The sequence below is a fragment of the Rosa chinensis genome, chromosome 7, assembly GCF_002994745.2.
Source record: "Rosa chinensis cultivar Old Blush chromosome 7, RchiOBHm-V2, whole genome shotgun sequence".
NCBI lineage: Eukaryota > Viridiplantae > Streptophyta > Magnoliopsida > Rosales > Rosaceae > Rosa > Rosa chinensis.
In genome coordinates, this window is record NC_037094.1 from 18,595,004 (window position 1) to 18,622,767 (window position 27,764).

A 27,764-nucleotide genomic window follows, 5' to 3' on the forward strand; every position below is an offset into this window, starting at 1 on the left:
CCCTATCATGGGCGGACATCTGCACTTTCGCTAAAGTGCGGACGTCGACGCAGCAGTAGGTTTCAGGCGGCGACGGCGGCGTAGGGCTGGCCGGAGGGAGGCCGGAGGCGTCCCAAACCTCTTCTGGGCAACGATTGAGGTCGGAGGAGGTCGGGGTTGCCAGTTTCTGGGCAACTACCTCACCTGCAACTGCAGGTTCTGTGTAGCGCTGCAGAACGGTCGCCAACGACTCCACCCAACCGCAGACCAGCTTCACAGACCCTCGGAGTCCATTCGGCAAGCCGCGCCACGCCATCGACTCTTGATCGAGGTCGGAGGAGCGACGTCCACACTTTTTCTGAGTTGTGGACGTCCGCTCTCGAACGGCTCCGTGTGTGTGTGTATATATATATATTTATATAGGGTTTACGGTACTATTGGCTAATTGAAACCGGAGCCATTTTCTTCACAAGAACCCACATCTTCAGAGGTCCCATATCTTTATCACCTCATTAAAATCCCCATATAATCAATTTACACAAGCATTGATTGTATACGAATTGCTGGCAAATTAAGGCAAGGACAGTATGGTGGTCCTCTTACTGACTTTGGATTGAAAACTGACCAAACAGAAGTAAAGAACCACATGGGCATGAGTTCTATGAACATTATTGGGTTCTTCCTGCCAAAAAAAAGTTGGTGCATTTTCGGAACTTGGATTGGAAATTGTGGGAAAAGCTTACACTCTTTGAGATTGCAAGTGGTATTGGCATGCATATCAGAGTGGATAATAACACTTTGGAAATTAATGTGAAATTTGGTGTCCTTTTCTCAACATTTTGATGAATGGGAATTGATCGAACCAACTAAGTTTCTCAAATTAAGCTTAATTGCATTATATCTAGGATGATTCGGAGATTAAAAAAATTAACGATTAAAAATTCTGCACATAATGTTTTGGTGATTTAGTTGCAATGAACTTTTATCTAAATGAAGTCGAAATCTTCATTCAATTCTAATAAAGCAATACCACATTTACCTTTTAAGACTTTCTGATGACGATAAAAAACCCAAAAAATAAATAAATCAGAGACCTAACTAACTGTGATACCATGCACATGCAAATATATGAAAGTTTATGCAGAATCCATTCATAGTTATATGGTTGAAGTGTCCGGAAAAGGGTTTGATGCATGGTTGGTCTGTTACCTTGGGAGAATTGATATCAAGTCCAGAAATCATGTGCTTTCTGTGTTGAAAATAACAAGTCCATAAATCATGTGCTTCCCAGCAAACTCTACATCTACATGAAAAATTGAAAAATGAAAATAAATTGTCTTCCCAAGGAAAGCTTTATCATTGCAGTCAAACAACCAACGCTGGTAACTCGGACCCTACCCTGCATACTTCGGCTAACTTTATGACTTTATCATTGCAGTCAAACAACCAAGGCTGGTAACTCGGACCCTACTCTGCATACTTCGGCTAAATATATATGCACATGTGTGTACGTATTGCTTGTGCTTTTTTCATTTTGTTTGGCCATCTTGCTTGTGCTTTGCATATATGGCGCTCTTGTACTTGTGTTTAACTGTGATTACGAAGTGGATTTCAGTTTTTTTTCAATCTATACCAATTAAGTTCATTGAAAATTTCAGTTTCACTTTTATCCCTAAAACAAGTTCAAAAAAGGAAAATTACTTATTGCTTACAAGAAGTACTTTTAGTCTAGAGGTTCTACATGTGCCAAAGATTTTCTTTTTTTGCTTTCTTTACTTTTTTTTTTATTATTATTATTTTTTTTACACGGTCATTCCTATGTTGGTTATACAAGAAGAAATAATTTGACGTACTTCAATTGCAAAATGTTGATAGATAGAGCACATAGCTCGCTAGCTATGACTTCGTTCTAATAAGCTTAAGTTTATCTACTTCTCACCCTTCATTTTAGGTTTTCACTTACAACCAAATATATGTGTGTTTTTCTTTTCTGCATACTATATGTGAGTGTGTTTAGAGTTTCAAGCTCAATGGAGCATTACTCCTTGCGGCAATATTGTTTTTCATAGGTTTAGAACTACTGTTACTTTGTAAATGCTTGGAACCATTTTTCTTCTTCTCGGCTTTCTTTGTTGATATTCTTTCATATATATCGTGGAATGCAGCTGGTTAGTCTTTTTCGCGCATCTCTTATTCAAGTTGGGTCGCCTTTTTTTCAAGCTCGCACGCGTCATTTTAAATCTCAAGCACCTCTTTTGAGACCACCGCCAATTTTTATTTTTTATTTTTGGTTTCATTATCATTTTGTTCATGGAAAATTTATCATTCAAGTTTTCTGATTGTCTAATTAGTGACTGCAAAATTTTAAAGTTTCAATCATATCGTGTTAATTTTATTTTTTTGGATAAAAACTCATTTATAACCCGGGTATACTGGCTCTAACTAATTACCTATTCCGCTATTCCATTAATTTCCAGATTTGATGGTGATGATTGAAGCTATATACATCAGGGCCCTGTACTGATACTGGTTGATAAAGCATAAAAAAAAAATTAAAAAAAAAAAAAAAAAAACCTAAGAAATCCACAAAAGGGAAATCCACTAATGGATCGGAGATCGACCACATTTTGGATGATGGGTCCACATTCACACCTTCACAAATCATTTAATTCAATGTCTTTTGGATGAATTAATGTAATCTCCTTTAATTAAAGTTATATTTGTGTAATTTTAGAAAAATTAGTTTTCATTTCTGTAATCGAAACATCTATTGGGGGCAATAGACGTTTTAAAATTGATATAATTTCTTTGTTTTTTTCTTTAATCAAAGTTTTATCTGTCTAATTTTCAGAAGATTAGTTCTTGCTCTCTAAAGTTAAAAAAAAAAATCAAAATTTTAATAAAGATAAAAAATTAAAATAATATTACGAACAATATTTTTTTTTAATTACATATTTTATTAATCAAACTTATAGTTTTTAGATTTGAGACAATTTTTCATAATGGAAGTTTAATTTATCTATGAATTTTAAATCATACTAAAGAATAGTTTTAATGGTCAGTAGAAAGAATAATATTATTGTTTGAAGAAAAAAAGAAGAAAGAATAATAGTAATGCGGGTCCTTGACCCAAAGCCCCAAAATAAGCCAAAGTTATCCCACTTACCCCAGCAACAGATTTTTATTCCCCACTACCCGATTTAAATTAAAAAGACAATTTTACCCTCAGTCAAATTAATAAATTACACCATATGCCATCGAGCTCTCTCTCCTCCCTCCCCTTCGATCTGACTCTCTCTCCTCTTCGATCTGATTCTCTCTCTCTCTCTCTCTCTCTCTCTCTCTCTCTCTCTCTCTCTCTCTCTCTCTCTCTCTCTCTCTCTCTCTCTCTCTCTCTCTCTCTCTCTCTCTCATCCGGCAATAGTCGTGCAGCCCAGAAACCGGCGCTCGTGCAGCCCAGAAACCGGCGCTCGTGCAGTTGGTGACGAGTTTCTGCAACCCAGAAGACGGCGGCGAGTTCGTGCAGCCGGCGCCATCGATCGTACAGCCGGCGGCGAGCTCGGAGTTCCATTACGTCACCTCCGTGCAGCTAGGTCGGAGTTCCGGTTAGTGCAGCGAGCTCGGAGTTCGCACCATCGATTGCCGGCGGCGAGTTCGTGCTGAAGGCTGAACTCACCGGTTGCTTGGCTTCGCCGATCACGAAATCAAAACCGCAACTCATCTCCGGCGGGAATTGGCGCTCGAGCTCGACCTCTGGTGCTCGACCCAGGCTCTCCGGCCTCGACACAGGCCTGTGGTAGAGGAGAACATGGATCTGGTATGCCGGTGGTGGAGGAGAACCACGATTTGGTGCCCAGAGCTTTTCTCTGGGTGCCCAAATCAATTTTTTTTTTTTTTGCTGTAAATTGGTTCAGAAGCCCAAAATGAAAAGAAAGAAAGAAAAAAAAAGTTTCTATTGGGGCAATAGAGGCCTCTTAAATATCTATTGGGGGGCAATAGACGTCTATTGGAGGGCAGTAGACGTTTTGAATTGATGTAATCTCCTCTCTTTTTTTCGTTAATCAAAGTTTTATTTATCTAATTTTAATAAATAAATGGGTATTAGGAGGTAATAGACATCTATTGGAGGGCAATAGACGTCTATTGGGGGCAATAGACGTCTATTGGGGGGCAATACATGGCTGATAGTCGTCTATTGGGGGGCAATAGACGTCTATTAGGGGGCAATAGACGTCTATTGGGGGCAAAAAAACTTTCCGGTGGGTGGTAGCCGGTGATCGGAATCCTGCGGCCGGTGACCGGATTCCGGCGGCCGGTGACCGGATTCCGGCGGCCGGTGACCGGATTCCGGCGGCCGGTGACCGGACTCCGGCGAAGTCCCCTATGGTTTCTCTCTCTTCCATTCTCTCTCTCTCTCTCTAAGTAACAAAGGTGAGGGTAAAATGGTATTAAAAAAATAATAAAAACAAAAAAAAAATCTTAATGGGGTATTAGGGAAGACCTCCTTAGAGTGTTTGGGGTAAGAGGGAATTAAAAAAACTTAGTGGGGTAAGTGGGAAAAAAATCTATAAAAATGGTGTAAATGGACAAAATCCCTAGTAATGCTGATGATAGCGATACTCGAACCTAGGACCACATCACCACATCCACATCCAAAAAAGCCTCTACCACTACAGCAAACCAGCTATCAATGGTAATATCAAACTAGAAAGATTTTATACTAAATCTTACTGGGGCACCGGACCCACCGTGCCCCAACGTGACTCCACCGAAAAAAAAAACTACATTATTTCCAACACCGTTACCAATTTTGACATGGTATCACATAGCTTTGGTCAAAGTAAAAGCATGGATTTTACTGGCCATGTGAATGGAGTCATGAGTGTCGGCCTTTATTATTACACTACATCCCCACTACTGGGTATGGGCATGGTGTCATGACTACTGTCAGCCTAGCTCCCATAATCAAACTCCATACTCCATACTCAAAGAATGGTACTTCCGCCACAGCCACACAACCACCAAGAAGAAGATGTTTGACAACCGGGTAACCATAAAAAAAATAAAAATACAACCGGGTAAACAAATAGTGAGATATCGATTAGTTTGATGTAGGCTGGGAAGAGGTACTAGGTTGGGTAAATTGGGGAAAAACAGAGGAGAGATATGAGGAAAAAAAAAATGTTTAGGGTTGAGTCAAGCAGTGAGGGGATTGACGCTAGATTCTTCAATCTCAAAACTTAACCAACCGTCTTTTTTTAACAAACATAGTTGTTTATTATAATATATGGATATAATGGAGACCAGTCATAACACCGCAAATACTCATATAATTGTTTAGGGTTACATCTAAGCACACAATTTATGCACAACGTGCTACTATGACTATCAATGTCCAACTCCTCCTGTACCTACCTAGCTACCCATCAACTAATCCCCTCCATCAATTATACTTTGATTTTCAAATTTAAAATTTCAAATGTCAAGTTTATTTCAAAATCAACATCATCCATTCATTCCCCTTTCCTTTTATGTTGATCAATTATTGTCTCTGTTTGTCACATACACGACAACCTCGCGATGTTCCAATTATCATGTGTTTTTTTTTTCTTTTCTTTTACCCCTCTTCAAAACTTTTACCATCACTACCATGAAATTAAGTGGTATTGTAAAACAATTTACATGTTACATGGGTTATAAAAATGCTGGAAACTTTTATTTTCAAACTTATATGATTGCGATTAATTTGCCGTTATCTTTTGAATATTGTTGCTTAAATATATAATAGGGAACAGTGTTGATTGATTTGGAGTGATATTCTATTGTGTAGTATCATCATTTCAACTATAAAATTATTTTCATTTATGTAAATCTGTAATGTTTTCTTCATGGATCAACTAAGTATTAATTTTTGAGTATGTATCTTTTGAATCTTGTCCCTTAATTATTGCAATAAAATTATTTTTATACTGAAATATTTTCTTGATCAATCAACTGTTATCTTTATTTCTTTTAGTCCTGTACTCGATGACCAATCTAACCCAACAAATTAAATGTTTTTTTGATCGATCAACTATTATCTACATGAAAAATTGAAAATAAATTGTCTTCCCAAGGAAAGCTTTGTAGCAGAGCTGTCAAGGAAATGCATTTTTGGTATATCAAAAAGGAAGGCCAATCCCTCATGGCAGTTTATTTTATTTTTGTTTCTACTCTTTTTTTGTTTTTTTTTGAAAATTTTGTTCATTTTTTGGGTGAAATTTTGTTTACTACTTTTAAAAACTAACAGTGGGCTGTTCAGGGAGTAGTGGAGTACGAAGCGTCGGTTTAAAGCGACAAGGAGGGCCCACGTTACGGGGAAAGAAAATCTCCATCGATGGTAAAAGAGGTCGCGTGGTAATTTCCATTGCTTCAAAAAATCTAACTTCCATTCAAAACTGTAAAGTGGGATAATAATTAGGAGAGCATGTGCTCTGCGCAGAGCCATCAATCAGTAGTGGGGTTCTGAAAGAGACCATCCACAATAAAGAGAAGGCATGTGTTCCGCTGCTCTTTACTCTCTAGTGTTGCTTACAGAGCAACAGTGGGAAATGAGAGACCATCCCACAATAAGGAAGGCATGCTTAAATGTCGCTGTGGAAGACGTATTTGGCAGGGCGGTTGGCGACAAAAGTAGTAGTAATGTAGTAGTAATCATAATGACCTAATTAAGGCCAAGAACGCGTCCACCCTCCCCACAACTCAACTCCTCTACCTCTTGATCCTTGCTTGTTTCCTTCTCTTATATGGTTGTATGTATGCGTCTTAAAGCGAAAATTATGAAGTTGGTGCTTTACCCTCAAGGCCTCAAGTATATGAAGGACCCACTGTTTGATATGGCAGTTTCAGCTTGAGATTTGAGAGAGTTGAATTGGCAATGGAGCAGGATTGTGATCGGAGACCTATCCTACAAAATTTATCTGATCTATCGCTGATCTCAGTGACTCACGTGTTGCTACTTGCCAGTTCCCCAATTGAACATAGATGTTTTCAACTTCGTAGACCACAAGTTAACAATTATGATATTCTTTTTTTTGTTAATATCCTCGTATCCATTGATAGAGGTAATGCAACATACAGGAACAAGTGAGATTTCCGAGTCTTCTAGTTCTTCTGCTCAGATGGGTTTGCATTAAGATAAAGCAATAGTAGTTATCTTACTTTCTAATCATTTTTTACCTGGTCGTGACTCGTGAGTGATAATTTTGTACTGAATAAACATAACAATGAACAAAAAAAAATTACAACAACATGAAATTTTATTATATAGATCCCACATTCCCAACAATACATTACAACAAAATACACAACAGAAATTAAGAACGATTAAGAGACCACCAAGAGATTAAAACAGACACCACCACGGGATCTAAACCGCCACCACCCGGCCACTCCACAAGCCCAACATGAAATTTTATTATATAGATCCCACATTCCAACAATACATTACAACAAAATACACAACAGAAATTAAGAACGATTAAAAGACACCACCAAGAGATTAAAACAGACACCACCACGGGATCTAAACCGCCACCACCCGGCCACTCCACAAGCCCCCCAGCCACACCAGAACCGTATTCCCCCGCTTCCCGAGGGGTGTTTCTGGGCTTGTTAAGGGCCCTTCATCGGTTCCCTTCCCATGAGCCTCCTCTCTCTCTCACGGGGCTCAAAGTGTGCAGGCTGAATCTGCTCGGGATTAGCATTGTAATATGGGTTTTCAATTACCCGGGGAAAATTACCATTGGGATTCAGTATGACAGGTGGGTTCGGATCTTTGGGTCAACGATATAGTTTTGATTTGGAACATAGGGAGGATAATCTCCGTATGGGTTGGGAATGAAGGGGGGATTTTTGTTGGCCATGGATGAGGATAGGAAATGAAGGTATGCAAAGATTACAAGCAGTAAGATAAAAGATGGGAGTGCCGAGAGTGCCTCCGCTCGTCGGGTTTTAAAGGAAGAAGAATGGTGAAGTTCGTAAAAAACTGTAAGAAACAAGGGTAAATTTATAAACAAATCGGAATCGGGCATTGTAATAAGGGTTTTCAATTACCCGGGAAAAATTACCATTGGGATTCAGTAGGACAGGTGGGTTCGGATCGTTTGGCTCAACGATAAAGTTCTGATTTGGAACATATGGAGGATTATCTCCGTATGGGTTGGGAATGAACGGGGGTTGTTGTTGGCCATGGATGAGGATAGGAAATGAGGGTATGCAAAGATTACAAGCAGTAAGATAAAAATGGGAGTGCCAAGAGTGCCTCCGCTCGTCGGGTTTTAAAGGAAGAAGAATGGTGAAGTTCGTAACAAACTGTAAGAAACAAGGGTAAATTTATGAACAAATCGGAATCGGGCCAGGCCGAGCCCAGCCCAGGATATACCAATACGGCATTCGGCCCAGTCAGCCTAGGATATGAATCACTGTGAAATTGGGCCGGGTCGAATGCTAACCTAGAAATACAAAAATATCAATTGGCCCGTGCTAAAAAATTTTCAAAATCTGAAGAAATTAAATTAAAAAAAAAAAAAATTACCTGGAGGCGCCGGTGGATGTGAAGGAAGGAGGAGATCCATCTTCCTTGGCTTCACTTGATCTCTGTTATCCATTCCATCTGAATTCGGGGCTCAGCAAAACCTTCAGGTATTTGTGGCTACATAATGACCCAGATACCCTAAGGCCTTAAGGATCTAACCGATAAAAATACAGAATGAGATCTGCTTTTCTTCTCTCCTCCATTGAACCCAATAAGTATCGAGAAAACCAAGTGAACAATCTGCTATGGCTATGGTTGTGACTATGTATAAGGATTGGCATATTTTTGGGCGTGAAGCTAAATCCCCAGGAACTAAATCGGAATCTGAAGGTGAGGGGAGGAGGTTTTTAGGGTTCACACAGAGAGATGAGAGAGAGAGAGAGGAGTGGGTTTGGATTATCAACTTTACCCAATATAGCAGCCTCGTACACCATTCACTTGTCTACCAAGTATGGTATATATAGCAATGTTTTTATATTTATTATCTCCACGGGGGCCCACATATATGGCAAAACAAAAACAATGGTTCACTTTGGAGTTTGGACGGCGTAGCTAAACAAATTTTTGCTCAACCTTTTGTGCCTCGATTAAATGGTCGAGTCGGATATTCAGAGTGTACTCAGCATTTAAATTCATCATGAGTATATGTCATGAAATGCCAAATTGAAATTACCGCAATATAGAATTGACTGTACAAATGAGCTGCATACATATTCACATATTTTCATCTTCTATCTTCAATTTCAATTTTCTACCAAATAATTTAATTTGCAAAAAAGAACATAATAAGCAGGGGCGGATCCAGCCATGTTTCGGTTGGGCTCAAGCCCTACCGAGATTTTTGGGCCGGAAAAAAAAATTAAGTCTATATATTTGTGTTTTTTTTTTTTGAAGTCTCTTTCCCTTTCTCAAGCCCCACCACCGATTCTTCTCGTCTTCTTCTATTCCTGTTCGATTCCGAGATCCAGGCCTCCAGGCTCCAGCAGTAAACGAAAGTTCTAGGTTTCTTCTTTTCTTCTTCTCCTCCTCTCCGTCTTCGACCCTCGATGCGTTGATAGCTTGATCAGTCACTCCACCGACTACTGCTTCAGGTCTCTTATCTTATTCTCCTCATTCTCTGGCTCTGTCTTTGGCCCTTGATGGCTTGATCAGTGAGTCCACCGAAATAGCTAATCACCGATGTTAAATAGGTATTCTGATAACCAATTCATGAAACCTAAATTGAAATTGTTAAAGCTAATTAGCTAAACCCTTTTTGATTTCTGACCTTTTGGGTACTGGGTTGTTTTTTGGTATCTGAAATTGTGTAAACGTGAATTTGTGGGTTTGTTGAATTTTTGTGTATGTGTAAACGTGAATTTGATTTCTGGGTTGGGTTTGCTGAATTTGTGTGTAAACTTGAATGGAGTTCATGGGTGTTGCTAATGTGCATAGCCATTTTTTTTTTCATTTGTTAAGAAATTCAAGCCCCACCAAGGTTGAATTCCTGGATCCGCCCCTGATAATAAGTGAAAAGTTGCAACTAGCATTGGAGCCGGAATATACTCATCTAGAAATGAAATCGGATGCACAGCTATTGTTCATTCGATTCAAGAGCTATAAGATAACCTGATGTGCACCTTTCGCTCCCATAGTTCTAAGAGAATGTAATAGCACTAACGCACTATACATGCACTAGCAAATCATGCAAAGAAGCATCGAGAAGTCTGTACTTGGTTTGAGGATTATCCTCCTTGGTTGAATGTCTGCAAACAAGCTGATTTAGAGATTATGTCTTATAGTGTAAGGATGGTTGTTCCATTCCTATGTACTGTATTGATCATTTTCAATAAAGTTTCATTCTCAAAAAAATAAAAAATTGCACTAAATTTGACAAGAACTGGTAATCCTCTACACGTTAATTGTGTACTTCCTACTGCCAAAATTGTCGTCTTTGATCAGTTTGTCCTTATCACTTATTAGCATCGGCTCCATGAACAAATTATTAAATATAATTTTTATAATTTTTCTGTATTTTACACATATTATAAAATAAAAATGAATATTTTAGATATTAATTTAGGAATTAATTAAAAGTAATTTGCAGACATTTTCAATAAACTATTATACGGACTATTTGAATAGCATCCTTGCCTATTTTTCTCATCGGAATACGAAAAGATAGTAAAATGAAGGAGTGTGTGTGTGTTGGTGGGGTGGTAAGGCTCTAAACTTTTATTTGGGAGGTCAGGAGTTCAAGCCCCATCATGAATGGGGTGGCGATTAAAAAAAAAAAAAGGCTTGGCTCTAGAGGTGGTAACAATACTAGCAGGTTTGATTTTATGGGGCTCTCTAAGGTTGTGTTGCTTTCAAAAGTGGGTAAAGATTGAGTTTTTTTTTTCTTTTTCTTTTTTGAGAATATGGTAAAGATTCAGCTTGAGTGGAAAGAGAATGCTAAGACTTAGAAGGGCTCCCTTTGTTGATTGTACATGATATTGAGTGTTCTAACACATGAATACCGCTTTAGGAATTAAAGATCGACTTATCCTTCTGGAGGAGTACTGAGCAAGTGCTTGCAGCCGATCTTGATGAAAAAGCCACCCCGCTTCTCGATTACTATAGGCTTAATTGGAATACCTTTGTAGTGTGTTTGGATGAGGGAAAAAATGATGGAATTTAATTGAAAGTGAGGATTTCATAATTCCTAAAAGCCAATTCCCTCATTTGGCACTATCAGATTGGAAATTTTAAATTTTTCTGTGGAAAAAAACGAAGGAATTCGTTATTTAAATTTTTCACTTCAATTTCTACCAAAATAGTTGTCATTTACAAATTCCTTTGTAGTATTCCATTTTTATTTCCAAAACAAGATTTTTTTTCTATTTTATCTTTTTATTTGTTTTAAACTTTCTTAATTTATTACACATTTCAAATCTTAAATAGATGCAACCAAACAATAGAAATTCCAATTAATGAAATTTTAGATTGATGGAGTTAAAGATTCCATCATTTATAAATTCCTACGGATTTTATAATTTTCTCATCCAAACGCACCCTTAGTCTGTAGTTTGATTCAGTATTTGTTGTTTGCATGCCCTCGTGTTCTTTATTATTTAAGTTGTTCAGTGTTTGGCGTTGCTGCATTATGTCCTTGAAAGAAATCTAGGTTAGCTTGTGATCGAACAAAAGGTTTCCATTTAAAATTCTAACCTCTGGCATGACTCAACTTCTTTTTTTCTCTTTTTGGTAACTAGTGCATGATTACTGCATCTTATGAGAAATTTGCATTATGTTTCATCTATATGCTTGAAGTAACTCACTATTGCTAATGATTCAGCAGTACCTCTTGGCTTATAAGAGATCCTTTTTTTTTTAATAGGAAAACTTCTATCTGGACGTACTTGTTTTTATTCAAGTATTGCAAGGAGTAGTCTAGTACTTGGAATGCTGGAATAGCTTAATATAAGTAACCTGTTTGCAATAATTAAAAAAAAAAAAAAACCTGTTTGCTTTTCTAAAAAAAAGTAACTTTTTGCTTGAGCTGTTCATTTTTTTCTTCACATTTCTATCATTTCGTTGGTCTTGCCAATGGATCAGAATGAATCACTTTATGGATAAGAAGTGTGATTGACATAGATCTAAATGGTTTTGTAATCATCAATTGTGAGAGACTTAACTTCTCTCATGAATGATTAATAACAGGGTGAAAAACAAACGAAAATAGAATTAGCATATGTGAAATATATGCTTGATATGGGGTTTCCTTTGAATCGCTTTAATGACCTAAGTATGAAAAAGACGGTCACAATATTTTAGATATCATGGAAATTAAAGGTGGGTGAAAGGGTTATGTATAGACAAAGTATTTGCATCATCTCCTCCTCACCTTGATGCCCTTAGGTCAATATGAAACAACTTGGTTAGGACGTCTGGTGACCCAGGGTACGAAATACACTGTGCTCGTGATCCAGATGGTGAAATTAACACTAAAAAGCAGTGAATAATGGGTGACCTAGTGACCCAACGGGTGAACTTGCTCTTAGGTCAGTATGAAACAACTTGGTTAGGATGCCTGGTGAATGACTGCTTCTTGCTAATGGTTTGGGCTTGAGTGAATCGGCATGCTTTCGTATTCTCTCTATAACTTGATCATTGTACCTTAGGCATGTATACTGTACTTTCAACCTAGCTTGCTTGGCCTTATCTACGTTTGTAGTGGTTAGATACAACGAATACAAGAATGAAATGTCGATATTAAAACCTCGAGTTGATTTAGTTTTTTTTGTTTCTTTTTAGGTTGGATCAATGCTTAATCTACAGTTGTGGTTTGGCTATTTCGATGGTGCCAACTTCCATTCTAGCCGAGAAATGGTTAAAAGTTGTTTGTTAATTGGTCGCCCCATACCATGGCTGTGGGAATATGTCATTTCTCATAGCCATAACTTGCTCGTATATTATTCTTTATCTTTTACTTTTTGGAAGAAAGTATATTGTAGCTTGGTTGTGGAATGTAGGAATATGTATATTCTTGGATGTTATAAAGCCAAGTTCACAGTTTTGTGTGTGTATATATAGATCTTCGTAGGAAGAGACCCACAAGCACGCCTGTTGCGTTTGGCAGATCGCCACCCTAGAGGTCTCCATTTCTTCACGTCCTTGTCTTCAATTTCCAAATCTATTACTTCACTTCACAAGCAGGGGCACGATGGAGATGTCTCCTCCCTTTTCCCTAATTAAGCAGAGCGCCATATTCAAATGACCTAATCTGCTATTTCAATTCTTCAGATTAATTCAAAGGAAAAATCAACTTTTAGTGGTAACCAACAAATTATCCATATTCCCTGCTCTTTTTTGAACCATCTTTCACTTGAGCCCATTAGTTGTAGCAGAACAAATGGAAGAATGGTTCAAAAACGAGAGTGGAAAGAAAGATGGTAATGCAGCCGAAGGAAATGGGCTAGAGATAGAGAGTCTGCAGAAGTGGGAAGATGGTGTGGTGAGTGCCTTATGGTAAATATGAAAGTCGGTTGCACCAGAAACATTTTCCATATTTCTGATGAGTAAACAAGGATTTGGAACAAGGAGAGTGAAAAATTTATAGCAAAAAAAAGAGTAGGACAATCCAACTTGTCTTGGGCCTGACCCGTGCCAACAGCCCAATTTATGAACATATTATTGTGCAATTGTGATATAAGAGGACTTAAAAGAAAACAACTATCTTCTTTTAGGGTAAAGCTATGGTATGTTAACATTTCTCATATTTCAACTATTTTTACCTCTCTAAGGACTCATATTATCACTTTGAGAACTAATATTACTATTTTCAGGACTCATATGGTAAACTAAGAAAATTTACCACTTTAAGGACTCATGTTCCCATTTTGAGGACTAATATTACTATTTTGAGGACTCATGTGGTAACTAAGAACATGTGGTTAAGGACTCATGTTACTACTTTGAGGACTAATATTACTATTTTGAGGACTCATTTTACCACTTTTAAGGCAATTGTATGCATGTCATACGTTAACACATTGTAGAATTTTCCCTTTTTTTATTCTCTTTAGTTTGAACTTTTATAAAATGAGGAGAGAGTTTCTTTCTTATTGGATGAAAGTATAATGCATTAATGAATTCCAATTAAAAAACGTGAAATCATCAAGTATAAATTGGTTTGAGACTTAAGTACCTTGATGAGGAACAATTGAGATTAATATAAATGATTGGGCTGAGTAAAGATGATGCTTTAAAAAAATATTTGATTACTATGAAGACTCACTATTGCACTAGTTAACAGACACAATTATCTTTGATTAGTAGTCTTGACTTTGCATTGAGTTCATATCAAGCCTTTTGGATAGTGGCGCTTTGTGCATAATCCATAATTATGTAATGAGATGTGTGAGATGCTTTTCTTATATAGCCTGAGGATTTTATCATTTCATTCTTATTTTTTCTCTCGCCTATAATAATTAGATAAGTCTTCATTCTCTCTTATTTGGTCTTGATGAATAATATTGAAATTTCTCTTTGAATCCATACATCCATTCAATATTTGGTATGCAATAGTACAATGCACAATCCCAACAATTATCAATCAGCAACTCAAAACTTCAATCATCTCTTTCACCCTTCCTGTCGTTCTCTATAATCAAATGTTTTCGTATATAGCCTGAGGTTTTTGTCATTTCATTCTTATTTTTTTTCTCGCCTATAATAATTAGATAAGTCTTCATTCTCTCTTATTTGGTCTTGATGAATAATATTGAAATTTCTCTTCGAATCCATACATCCATTCAATATTTGGGATGCAATAGTACAATGCACAATCCCAACAATTATCAATCACCAACTCAAAACTTCAATCATCTCTTTCACCCTTCCTGTCGTTCTCTATAATCAAATGCAAGACCTTACAATTATTTGATCGTAAGGAGAGTGGTGCTACCTAATTGGCTTTCAATTTCTATTATTTCACAAGCACAGGTGATAGTGATGACCATTCCCTTTAACATATTCAAATGATCCCATCATATAGATATATATGTTTGATGTTTGATGAAAAGTACCATAATATGACATTTTCTTCCATATATATTGGAATTTCTTGGATGCTATAAATTGGTTTGAGACTTAAATACCTTGATGAGGAACAATTGAGATTAATATGAATGATTGGGATGAGTAAAAATTTATATCCTGTTCGGTAATGTTTTTGAAAACAATTTTCAAAAAATATATTTTAAAAATGAAAATGAGAAATGATTTAATATTTTAAAGATTGGAGAACATGTCTAGTAGCTTTTTTCAAAATCATTTCCAAAAATAAAAACATCAAAAATTTGTTCGATAACAAAATATAAAATTTTTATGGCATATTCGTGATTGGCATTTCATTTCATCGAATTACTATATCTAAGAATTTTTGAATGAAATTGTATGATTTCAAACTAAATAATATATTTATAATAAAAAAAATTAAAAAAAAAAACAAATCTACTACGGTTCTTTTCTTCTCCCTTAGTTATATCTTGCTTAATGTATCATTGTTCTAAAATATGAAGACTGTTCAAAGCAGAGCTTCTTCTCCATAAAGCTCTCCAAGCTTTGATATGGGCAAGTTAAAAAATCGGGGCATGGGTCATTATAGTACAATTTCCGCATAGAAACATTAGCGAATAATCTTTTCCAAAATATATATGAATTAATCAGGTGTAAGTTGCTGCAAAATTAAAAATATCAAACAGGTCCGTCTGTGGGTATGAAGGAGAAACTTCAAAAACTGATAACCAGATAAAACAACCTCAATTTACAATATAGATGATTAAATTTGATATGTCTACATATTTAGCAACCAATTGATGTCTATCAATACCACCCAAACCAAAGAAACATTCAGATATGGTGAGAATAGTTTTCCATCACAGATGTTTGCTTGTAGATCTTGAAAGTGAAAAGGAAGACCCATACTATAGAACTACTGATTTACTAGGATCAGACTTCTAAAGAAAGAGAGGACGGAAGGAGATCAGAGCTAGTGGAAGAGCCAACTTTATCGTGGCTTTCATCAATATTTTATTCTCCGTGTTTTCTAATCCTCTCTTTCATTTTTAAAAACGGTGGATGTTTTCAAATTTATAGTGTAATTTGGTTCTTATTTTTGAAAATCGTTTTCCGTGTTTTTCTAATCAAGTCCACCGAACGCATATTCACTTGTTTTTGAAAATGAAAAAGCCCCTCTGAAAAGGTTACCAAACCGGCACACTTCTCATTTTCATTTTGCAAGACAATATTTCAAAAAATATTTTGTAAAACATTATAGGACAAACCCTAAATCACACTGAAATGCTAATTACCAATTTAAGATACTAACACTAAAAAAGTAACAGTTCGACAGTACTCCTCCACACTGAAGCCGCCGTACTCCTCCACACCATGTCACCTTAGTGACCTCCACCTCTCCTCAAGTCTTCTAATGTTTTGATCTGCTTCTCCCTTTCCCGCTGCAGGAACTGCTCATGCTCCCACTATGTTTTCCAATAGGCTTCAATGGCCTTGAGGTTGACATCTTGAGAAGGCAAGAGTACCAACATTGGGAGGTGCTTGGGGTGGTTGGTTTGACTTTTGGGACTTGTGTCCTCTGTCTTCCGTTGTTGCTGTTATCCATGATGGATGATGGTTTTGAGAGATGAGAGAATGGTGGGTGGTCAAAGAGGAAGTAATAAGGGAAAGGGGGTGAAAACTGAGATCTGAACCTCCTCACATGCATATGTCGTCTTTTTATAGCTAAATTAAAAAGGCAATTCTGCAATTTCATCTAAAATGAGGGTCGATTTATGAACACTAAAAATAAATTGGGCCTATCCAATCCCTGAAAGCACGAAACCCAAAAATGAAGCCCAACTCAAATAAAATTCCACAAACAAATACATACCGAGCTTGCATTCAATGGCTTGTGTATATTCCACCGAGGTACCGAAGCAAAACCTCCATTTAAGGTGGATCTAAAGAAGGCGGAGGCGGAGGACTTGAGAAAAATAGAATGATAAAAACCTCATACTATCTTCTTTTATTCTCTTTAGTTTGAACTTTTATAAAATGAGGAGAGAGTTTCTTTCTTATTGGATGAAAGTATAATGCATTAATGAATTCCAATTAAAAAACGTGAAATCATCAAGTATAAATTGGTTTGAGACTTAAGAACCTTGATGAGGAACAATTGAGATTAATATAAATGATTGGGCTGAGTAAAGATGATGCTTTAAAAAAATATTTGATTACTATGAAGACCCACTATTGCACTAGTTAACAGACACAATTATCTTTGATTAGTAGTCTTGACTTAGTCTTGACTTTGCATTGAGTTCATATCAAGCCTTTTGGATAGTGGCGCTTTGTGCATAATCCATAATTATGTAATGAGATGTGTGAGATGCTTTTCGTATATAGCCTGAGGTTTTTATCATTTCATTCTTATTTTTTTCTCTCGCCTATAATAATTAGATAAGTATTCATTATCTCTTATTTGGTCTTGATGAACAATATTGAAATTTCTCTTTTTTTTTTTTTTTTTTTTTTTTTGGTAAGTAAGGGGTCAAAAGACCCAGAAACAAAGAAACAAAAAAGGACGCTAACTAGCTTGGCCTATCATCATGCCTAACAGAGATTCTTCTTTGACGGGTTGCACCATCAAGATCATCAAGGTAAGCAGAAGAGGCATGAGTGGGAGGGCTATCAAACTCAATTATCCCATAATCATGATTGATGCTCTCCTTAGCAAGGCAGTCTGCTACCATATTACTTTCTCTGTAAATGTGCTTTAGGGAGAAGCAAAGGAAGTTTCTGATCAAATTTTTGCAGCAACAAATAAGGGAGCCCATGGGATGAAGAGTGACATCAGTATGAGAGATCAACTTTGCCAGAATTGCAGAGTCCGTTTCTACTTCAACATGAGTAATGTGACATTTAAGAGCTTGTTGGAGACCATAATATAGGCCCCAAGATTCAGCATCTAAAACTTCGCCTATGCCCAAGTTTATCTGAAAACCCTTGATCCATAATCCATTAGAACATCTGATAACCCCTCCAGCACCAATTTTTCCAGAATGTCCATTTCTACTTCCATCAATGTTTAATTTATAGGTTCCATGAGGGGGTTTCATCCAATTCAGAAGCTTAAGACAATAAGTTCTGTTCAAGTCAGATTTCAACTGAGCATTGTTCCATTCAGAGATAGCAGCACTAATGACCATACCTGGATAATTTGGTTTTCGAAAGTGAGACTCAAAAATATGATTGTTCCTCCATTTCCAGATAAGCCAGCATATGAAAACAAAGGTAGAACACCAAAGATTTCCAGCATTACATTTGGCTTTGCAGAAAAGATTCGCCTGTAACCAACCTTCCCAACTCATGGAGAAGGTAAATTTAACAGGCTGAGGCAAGGTGAAAGACTTCCACACATTAAGAGCAGCAGGACAATCTTTGAAAAGATGAGAGAGGGACTCACTATTGCAGCGGCATATAGGGCAAGTATCATCATCAGTGAGATGTCTTTTAACTCTGTGAGCATTGGTGAGAAGTTTACCATGACAAAGAACCCATAGGAAGGTCTTGAGCTTTGGGGGAATTTGCATTTTCCAAATAAATTTCCAAGGAGAGTTCATCTGATCATAGTCCTCAAAGAAGATGGTGTAAGCTGACCTGACAGAAAAAGAACCATTGGAAGTGCATCCCCAGATTTGGATATCATCTCCACAACCATCAAAACCAGGAGGAATTCGCAAAATTTGATTAGCAATATCAGTAGGAAGACAAGCAGAAAGTAAAGTCAAGTCCCAACCATTATCATTCCAGAAACTACAAACAGTAGCCTCAAAATTAATAATACACTCAGGCAGAGCATGATTGATAAGTGCAGTAGGAGAGAACCATACATCAGTCCAAAACTTAATTTTCCTACCATCACCAACCCTCCATATAAGACCTTTTTTCAAAAGATTGACACCATGAAGAACACTTCTCCAAGTACTAGAGCAGTCTTTAGGTTGCTGATGGTTTTGGTCAAACAAATAGCCACGCTTCAAATACTTTTCTTTATAAATTGAAGCCCACAAGCCAACATCATTTTGGAATAACCTCCAACCAGCTTTAGCAAGCATTGATTGATTCATATCAGAAGCTTTCTTGATTCCTAAACCACCAAGGTTCTTAGGCAAGCAAGCAGTATCCCAGTTCACCAAATGGATATTTTTTTTATTTTCAGTATCTCCCCACAAGAAGTTCCTATTTATTTTGTCCAAGTCATCACAAATATACATGGGCAATCTAGCAGTCTGCATAGCATAATTAGGAATAGCAGCAGTAACTGAATGAATTAAAGTTAATCTGCCAGCTAAACTTAAAACTTTGCTTTTCCAACCAGCCAATCGACTCTGAACTTTATCTAAGATGCTAGCATAAGTAAACTTAGTAACACGAGAGTGGATGAGAGGCATACCCAAGTATTTTCCCAGATCGGTGGTAAGAGGAGAGCCACAAGTGGAACTGATATGAGAAGCAATCTCATTGCTAGTGTTAGGAGAGCAGAAAATGAGAGACTTCTCATAACTGACAGCTTGTCCAGAGAGAGAGCAAAAAATATCAAGGCATTGCTTAATAATACAGGCTTGATCAAAGGTTGCTTCAGAGAATAACATCAGATCATCAGCAAAGAAGAGATGAGAGATTTTAGGACCTGATTGAGAAGCCCTCACAGTTTTCCAAGCACCAATATCAACAGCAGATTGAATTAAATGGGACAATTTCTCCATGCAAAGAACAAAGATATAAGGTGAGAGGGGATCACCTTGTCTTATTCCTCGTTGAGCATTAAAAGATGGAGTAAGTTCACCATTAAGACAAATCTGGAAACTTGTGGAGGTAATACAACTCATGATAAGTTTTACGAGAGACTGAGGCAGAAGGGATTCACATAAAACAGACTCAATGAACTGCCAATTGAGGCGGTCATAAGCTTTAGATAAATCCACTTTCCAAGCAAAAAAGCCTTTCTTGCCAGCAGACCTTTTGAATTTAAAAAGAATTTCCTGAGCAATCATTATATTATCTGAAATCTGTCTACCAGGGACATAACTGACCTGATTAGGGCTGACTAGCTTTTGCATGAACTGTCGAATTCTTGCCACAATGATTTTTGAGATTACCTTGTAAACAGTATTGCACAGACTGATAGGTCTGAATTGCATCATACTTTGAGGTCCACTGACTTTAGGAATTAAAGAGATAATGGTGTGGTTCAGACCACAAGGAATTTCACCAGAAGTAAAGGCATTCTGCACAATCAAAAAGACTTCTGTAGCATAAAGATTCCAAAACCTTTGGTAGAAAACAGCAGGAAATCCATCGGAGCCAGGAGCTTTGAGTCCTCCAATTGAGAACATGGCAGTCTTAACCTCACACATATTGATTGGAAGACATAAATCATTCAGCTCATCAGATTCAAGAGAAGGAAAAAGCCAAGGAATAACAAATCTAGAATCCTGTGTGATGGAGTTAGAGAAAAGCTTTTGAAAGAAAGCAACAGCAATATTCTTCAAAGAATCAGTGTCGGTTTGCCAAACCCCATTTTCATCAAGTAATCCTTCAATTTTGTTTCTCCGCCTCCTCACAAGAGTACTCAAGTGAAAAAATTTGGTATTTCTGTCACCTCCTTGTAACCACTTGATCCTCGATTTTTGTTTCCAAAAAAGATTTTCCTGGTCTCTCAAAGTCTCATACTCAATCAAAAGCTTAGCTTCAAGGTTGAGGAGAAAGGGATTGCTATACCTGTCAGTAGCTTTCTGAATTCCACCGATGCGAGCAAGTAACTGTCTCTTTTTTTTGAAGACATTACCAAAAGTGTTTTGGTTCCAGTCCAGAAGAGCATGTGATAGATCTTGAGTTTTTTCAACAAAAGACCCACAAGAATTTTTCCAGGTATTATCAACATAAGAGGCAAAAGCCGCAAAATCATTGTGAGTCATCCACATAGCCTGAAATCTGAAAGGGATAGCAGCTCTGTTAACAGAATTATTAGAATGAAGCTGTAAAAGAATAGGACAATGATCAGATTTCATTTTAGCCAAATGTCTTATAAAAGCTTCAGGAAAGTAAGATCTCCAATCACAAGTGCAAAAAGCTCTGTCAAGCCTTTCTTTAATTCTGTTATTAGACCAAGTAAAGTTGGACCCAATGAATCCCATATCAATTAAGGCGTTATGATCAGCCCATTGCTTAAGCCCTCCAATTCTTCCACGCATAGGACCAAAGTTTTTGTCAGCAGAGGAATAAAGCTCATTATAATCACCAATAAAAATCCAAGGCAACTGATGTGTTGAAACCAGGTGATCAAAATAATTCCATAGATTGCTTCTAACAGAGTTAGTAGGACTAGCATAAAGCACAGTAAGCATCCAAGTGATACCACCAGAGAGAGTCACTCTAACTGTGATTGATTGACAATTTTTATCCACAAATTGGACCTTAAAGAGATTAGGTTTCCAAAGGAGCCAAATACCACCAGAAAATCCATTGGCTTCAATAATGATATAATCAGAGAATCCAAGAGATAAGAGTGAATCTTTAGCTCTAGGAAATTGGACACGGGGTTCACAAACAGCCAAAATATCAATTGAATGTAATTTAACAAGATCTGCAATGTCAGATCTAAATTTCTCACTTCCTGCACCTCTAGAATTCCAAAAGAGAACTTTAATCATTGGAAAGCAGGTAATAAGAGGGTTGAGACCCAAAATCAATTATCAACCATATCCTCCATAATGGAGGATAGATCAGTATTCTCACCAGAGACAATAGATATCATGTTGTTCAAGTTATCAGAAGCAAGGACAGAACACACCTGACCATTGCTAGTAGAACCCTCATTAGTCGAATCCATTTCAGTGCAAGTTGACTCCAAATTTGTACAGCTCTCAGGAGGGCAATTCCCAAATTTGGCAGAGAAATTGGATGGAGGATGTGAATCTTGAACTGAGCTGGAAGAAACTGAAGACTGAATTTTATCAATGGGTATAGGCTGAGATGTTGCTTTAGACTTCTGTGCTAAAGATGTCACAATGTGTTTTCCAGAAGATTGATTAGATCTTTTTCCCAGGTTGAATTTAGGAACAAATGGTCTCGAACTAGACTTTCCATTAGTTATGTCTTTGAGAGGCTTTTTCTGAGATCCGGAAGGTTTGCCAATTGAGGTGTTTTTGTTGGATGTAGAAGCATGCTGCACATTGTCAGTAGTGATCATATTGGCTTTTTTTTGAACTTGTTTCCACATACGCACCACTGCAGGTTCAGAATTGTCTTTAACATCTAAAGAATCAACAGGAGTAGGTTGTACCTCATTAAGAGCATTTTCCTCTCCTTCAACAAAAGTCTCAAGTAATGCGAATCTCGAACCAGGTGGAACAGGGGCACTGTTAGCAGGAATCTTGCTAGAATTTGCTTTCTTGTTTTTGTACGACATGAGCATCCATGGTCCGTGGCCGGTTCGAGTTGCTTGCACATTCTGATCAGCAATTTCCATGCCATTACACTGATGGTTGGGTTTGGTAAGCAAAGCAGTTTCCGTAGGATGCTGAAAAGAGTTAGTTGCAGTAGAATCTGGGGACGCGGGAGTTTCAGAATGCATATGATTTTCAGCATCAGGAACAGGCTTAGAGGGAGCAGAATGAGGGCAATTAGCTTTGGCATGTCCATAGCAACCACAATTGAAACAAATTTGTGATATTCCCTCATAAACAATTCCGTAGGCAACTCCTTCAATCTCCACAAAAGGTTTCAAAGGTGTCTGCAGATCAATTTCAACACAAATTCTAGCAAACTTTCCTCGAGCTTGAGCTAAAGTTAACTTATCAATTTTGATGACAGTTCCCAGTATTTTCCCCACCACCTTAAGTGTATAATCCTTGAAATATCTAACAGGAATACCCAGAATTCTCACCCATACAGCCATATTGTTTATTTTTTCATTGTTGGGATCAAATGCAGGACGCCACTTTTGGACAACCAAGGTCTGTCCAGCAAGAATCCAAGGACCTCCACATAAGGCAACATTAAGATCAGCTTCCAGTGTGAATTTAACTATGTAGAAGTCATTGGGCAAGTCAATGAGTTGCCATGGACCTTGAGGGTTCCATTTTCGTTTGAGACCACTATGCATAAAAGTATAGGCATTCTTGACATTTGGTTTTCCCATCAACTTCACAATAACAGCACACCGCCATTCAATGTCCAATTTATCATTAATTCGCTGAGAGAAACAGATATTTGGAGCAATCGTACCTTCAGTGATAGTGTAATCCTCTTCAGTCATTGCAAAATCTTCGATTGCAGCTTTGCCATAGTGACTGAGCGGGTTGAGAAGACGAGCGGCATAGCTAGTCGAATCAGGGGAAGAAACAGGTAATGGAGTTGCAGGTTCTGCATCAGTGGTTTGCGCCGCCGTGAACCTGTCGCAGAGAGCATCGTTTGCTCGGCATCGTTTGTTTTGATTTGCAGACATCGAGTCCTCTCCGCCACTACCCGGTGGGAGGGCGGAGAAGGTGAAGATGGGAGGGGTCGCCGTTGCCAGAGAAAGAGCAGAGTGCTCAATCAGTGGAGGAGTCACCGTCGGTAACAATGATTCCCAGTTTAGATCTGTGAAGCCGTGAAGGAGTTGCAGAGTTTGAAAAGTCGCCGCGCGTGGAGCGCGTACTAATAAACCAGATAAAGATAATAGAGTTGGTAATATTGAAATTTCTCTTTGAATCCATACATCCATTCAATATTTGGTATGCAATAGTACAATGCACAATCCTAACAATTATCAACCACCAACTCAAAACTTCAATCATCTCTTTCACCCCTCGTGTCGTTCTCTATGTAATACCCCGAAAAAAATCCAAATTAAATTCCATGGATTTTTATAATTGATTTTGCGGTATTAGGAGTGAGTACGAAGCTTGGAGAAGTTGTGGAAGTAGTTCGAACGATTTTATTTTCGAAAACGAACGTTATTTAAGCGCCCGCGAAAGTTGACTTTTTATACGTACCGAATTTGGGAAAACTTCCTTCACAAAAGTTGCAGAGCTCGTCGATACGATCGCGTGCATATATGGAACACAATATTCGGAGTTCGTATCAATTTATTTCGAATATTTGAAAACTTGAGATTTTTCTATAAATAGAAAAATATTTCTGAAATTTCATAAATTTTCTTTTTCCTATTTTCCTCCCCCGGTTTCTCTCTTCTCTCTCCTCGCCCCCGACACTTTCTTCTTTCTGGGCTTTCTTCCTCCGCCTGCAGCGCCGCCGTCCGTCGACGCCAAGCCGCCCCTGAGCCACCAAAGCTTCGCCTCGACCTCTCCTAGCTGCTGGACGTGACCTTTTCCACCCGGACGGCCTCAATTCCGGCAGTTTTGAGCTGCAAGCTTTGAACCATAAAAGGGTCAACGCCGGTTTTCTCCTAGCTCCGGCCACCAAAACTTCCGATCCTTAGCTCTATGAACTCGTCTCAACATGCTGATCATCATACCAGAAGGATCACACCTGTAGTGACCGGTTTCACGTTCGTCGGAGCTCGGCCGGTTTTCGATCGAAAACCAAAACCTTTCGATCGAGATATCTCGAGGTACAGACCATCATTTCTTGTGATTCTTGAGCTGATGAACTCATATTGAAGTTATGAACAACTTTCATGAAGGGATCGAAGCGATTTGTTGAAGTTTTTACGTCGGAATTCAAGCTCGCCGGATTCTGGGGTTTTTCCGGCCACCGAAGCTTTCGATCATGATATCTCGATCTGTAGAGCTTCGTTTTAGTGATTCTTGAACCAGTGAGTTCGCCTTGATGTTATTAACAACTATCCAGAAGGAATCGAGGCCTGAAAGTGAAGTTTTTACGTCGAAATCAAGCTCGCCGGTTCTGCAAATTATCGCAGGATTCTGGAAATTTGCCGGCCAACCCGACTGTTCAAGGTAATTTCTATCCCTTCCAGTCATTTTCAGACTTCATGCTAGTTAGGAAAGTGGTTGGGCTTGATGAGATGAAGAGGAACAGCCTGGACCCGACACCATTGGCGGTGGTCGGCGGCGGCTCGGTCCCTAACTCCGGCGTCCATTTCCGGCCACCTCCGGGGGTCAAAAATGTGATTGCTTTACATTTTTAGATTCTACATTTCAATACGATCATTTCGATATATTATACGCAATTTTTGGATATCGTATGATTTAGTTATGAATTTGACGATTTCGATCGATTTCGATCGTTCGATTTGTTATCTGTGAAGATCAGACCGTCGGATGGACTTATAATTTTAATATGTTGATCGTATGACTGTCCCAGTGACTTTGTGAGGTCACGGGCGAAAATCCGACCGTTGGATCTTCGTATAATTGTGAATTAGTGATTTGGAAGGCGATTCGTGAGAATCCGACCGTCGGATTTTCATGAAATTTTGTGGAGATGTTTATAAGGACGATTCAGGAAGATCCGACCGTTGGATCTTCGAGATAATTTTGGAGGATGATCCTAAGGGCAATCCGTGAGGATCCGACCGTTGGATCATCTTTATTTTCGAATCCGACCGTTGGATCGTCTTTATTTTAGAATCTGACCGTTGGATCGTCGTTTAAGTTTATTTCGTGTTTCGTTTACTAAGCAAAGACCATACTTGATTAGGTACTTGACGGTTTGAGTTGACGAGCGTTTGGAATATCGTTATATTTGACATTTTAGAAGACGCAGCTGGATTAGAGGTGAGTAAACCTCACGCGGTTCATATTACGAACCGAGTACTTTTAATTAATTTATTTGTCGTAATTGTGTGAAAATATTTATGGAATAAATATTTGTTTTAAATCATATGGACTTGATCAACTACGGTCCATAGGTAAGTAAAATGATTTTATTATACAAATGAATTTCACGGTTTTTATACTTGAATTATAGTTGATATTAGTGGTCATTCCTGAGCGGATGATTACGTATATATATATTTACGTGAAATATATATGTTGATTGATGTGTGATTGGTATGATGAAATGATTGAGAATTGATTGGATATTATTCAAGTTATTAATCTCCCATTTAATTGTTGAATAATGAAATGTTGATCATGTGATGTGAAAGCTATTTTATATGGCCAATTATGAATATGTGGAAATTATTTTGAGAAGTAAAGATTTGTCTTGAAATAATATGTCTCTTTATATGGGTGTACATATACATTTATACATATTTATACAATCTAAAACTTCTAAAGATTGTATGTTGAGAAATTGGTTATGTCTGAGAAGTACAATTGTGAAGCCGGGTGCTATCTACTACCCCGTGCTTAAGTGAATTACTGGTAAATGTGTTTTGGTGTTATGTGGAAGTTAGCCTTGGGCCCTAGTCCCTACAGATAGTGCACTATTATACTCTTAGGAAGGTTGCTTACTTTGAGTATACATACTTTGGTAGTGTCCTTGGTATGCTGATGGCTGTCCCATGCTTTGGTATAGTACGTTGGACCCTAGCATGTGGATTTATGATTTGTTACCAGTCAACCTGGTTTTCCCGTGTTTTGGGTATAGTACGTTGGACCCTAACACGTGGATTTATGATTTGTTACCAGTTAATCTGAAAATTCACTAAAAAGAGAAATGTACTTATGTGAAATTGATCAAATATCTATCCATGATATATTTTGAATATGTGAAGGTGTTATGTGAAATTGATCAAATATCTATCCATGATATATTTTGAGTATGTGAAGGTGTTGGTAAAAAGAAAATCAAGCATGCATTGCTTTAATGTTATTTCACATATTAATGATGCAATATTTGTTGATTGAGTTTTAAAAAGAGTATCGAAAAATACCTACTTTTATGTTACTGTGATTTTTGGAGATTACCTTGTGAATGTGTTGATTGTTTATTTGAATTATAAGATTTGTAATTAAATAAATCAACAGTTCTTTCTTATTTACTCACGAGCTTTGCAAAAAGCTTACCGGGTTTGGTGTTGTTGCAATCCCGGTACACTATTCAAATTGTGTAGCGGGTAATCTCACAGGTCAGGAGAATCAGGGCAGTGATCGTGCGGTTTAGAGTAGTAGTATTAGATTTGCAGCATTTGTTTTTGTGAGGAGAATTATACTCATTTGGGTTTTACAATTTGTTTTGGTGAGAGTGTGCTGTAATAAGTAGCTTGAGGATTTTGTTTATGTAATATCAAGAGGTGTAACTAGTGGTTGTTTCTGAGAGAAAAATTCAGAACGTTATTTGTATTGTTATTAGTCATGTTCCGGATTTGAATCCTTATTTCAAAATTCGGGGTGTGGCACTCTATAATCAGATGCAAGACCTTACAATTCTTTGATCTTAAGAGAGAGCGGTGCTACCTAATTGGATTTCAATTTCTATTATTTCACAAGCGCGGGTGATGGAGATGACCATTCCCTTTAACATATTCAAATGATCTCATCATATAGATATAGATGTTTGATGAAAGGTACCATAATATGACGTTTTCTTCCATATATATTGGAGTTTCTTGGATGCTATAAATTGGTTTGAGACTTAAATACCTTGATGAGGAACAATTGAGATTAATATGAATGATTGAGATGTGTAAAAATTTAATTATTATGGAGACCCACTATTGCACTAGTTAACAGATATAATTACCTTTGATTAGTAGTTTTGGCTTTGCATT

The 27,764-nt window shown here is 37.6% G+C and overlaps 2 long non-coding RNA genes across 2 annotated transcripts; one reads left to right on the forward strand and one right to left on the reverse strand.

Moving 5' to 3' along the window:
* Positions 1–7,259: 7,259 nt before the first annotated feature.
* LOC121050553 lies at positions 7,260–8,984 on the reverse strand. The gene is made up of 2 exons (XR_005803401.1): positions 8,555–8,984; positions 7,260–8,471 (listed from the first exon to the last, which is right to left on the reverse strand). It is a non-coding gene; the product is annotated as an uncharacterized LOC121050553 (long non-coding RNA).
* Positions 8,985–24,283: 15,299 nt separating this feature from the next.
* Positions 24,284–27,428, forward strand: LOC112176576. The gene is made up of 3 exons (XR_002927012.2): positions 24,284–25,041; positions 25,745–25,821; positions 27,108–27,428. It is a non-coding gene; the product is annotated as an uncharacterized LOC112176576 (long non-coding RNA).
* The last annotated feature ends 336 nt before the right edge of the window (positions 27,429–27,764 follow it).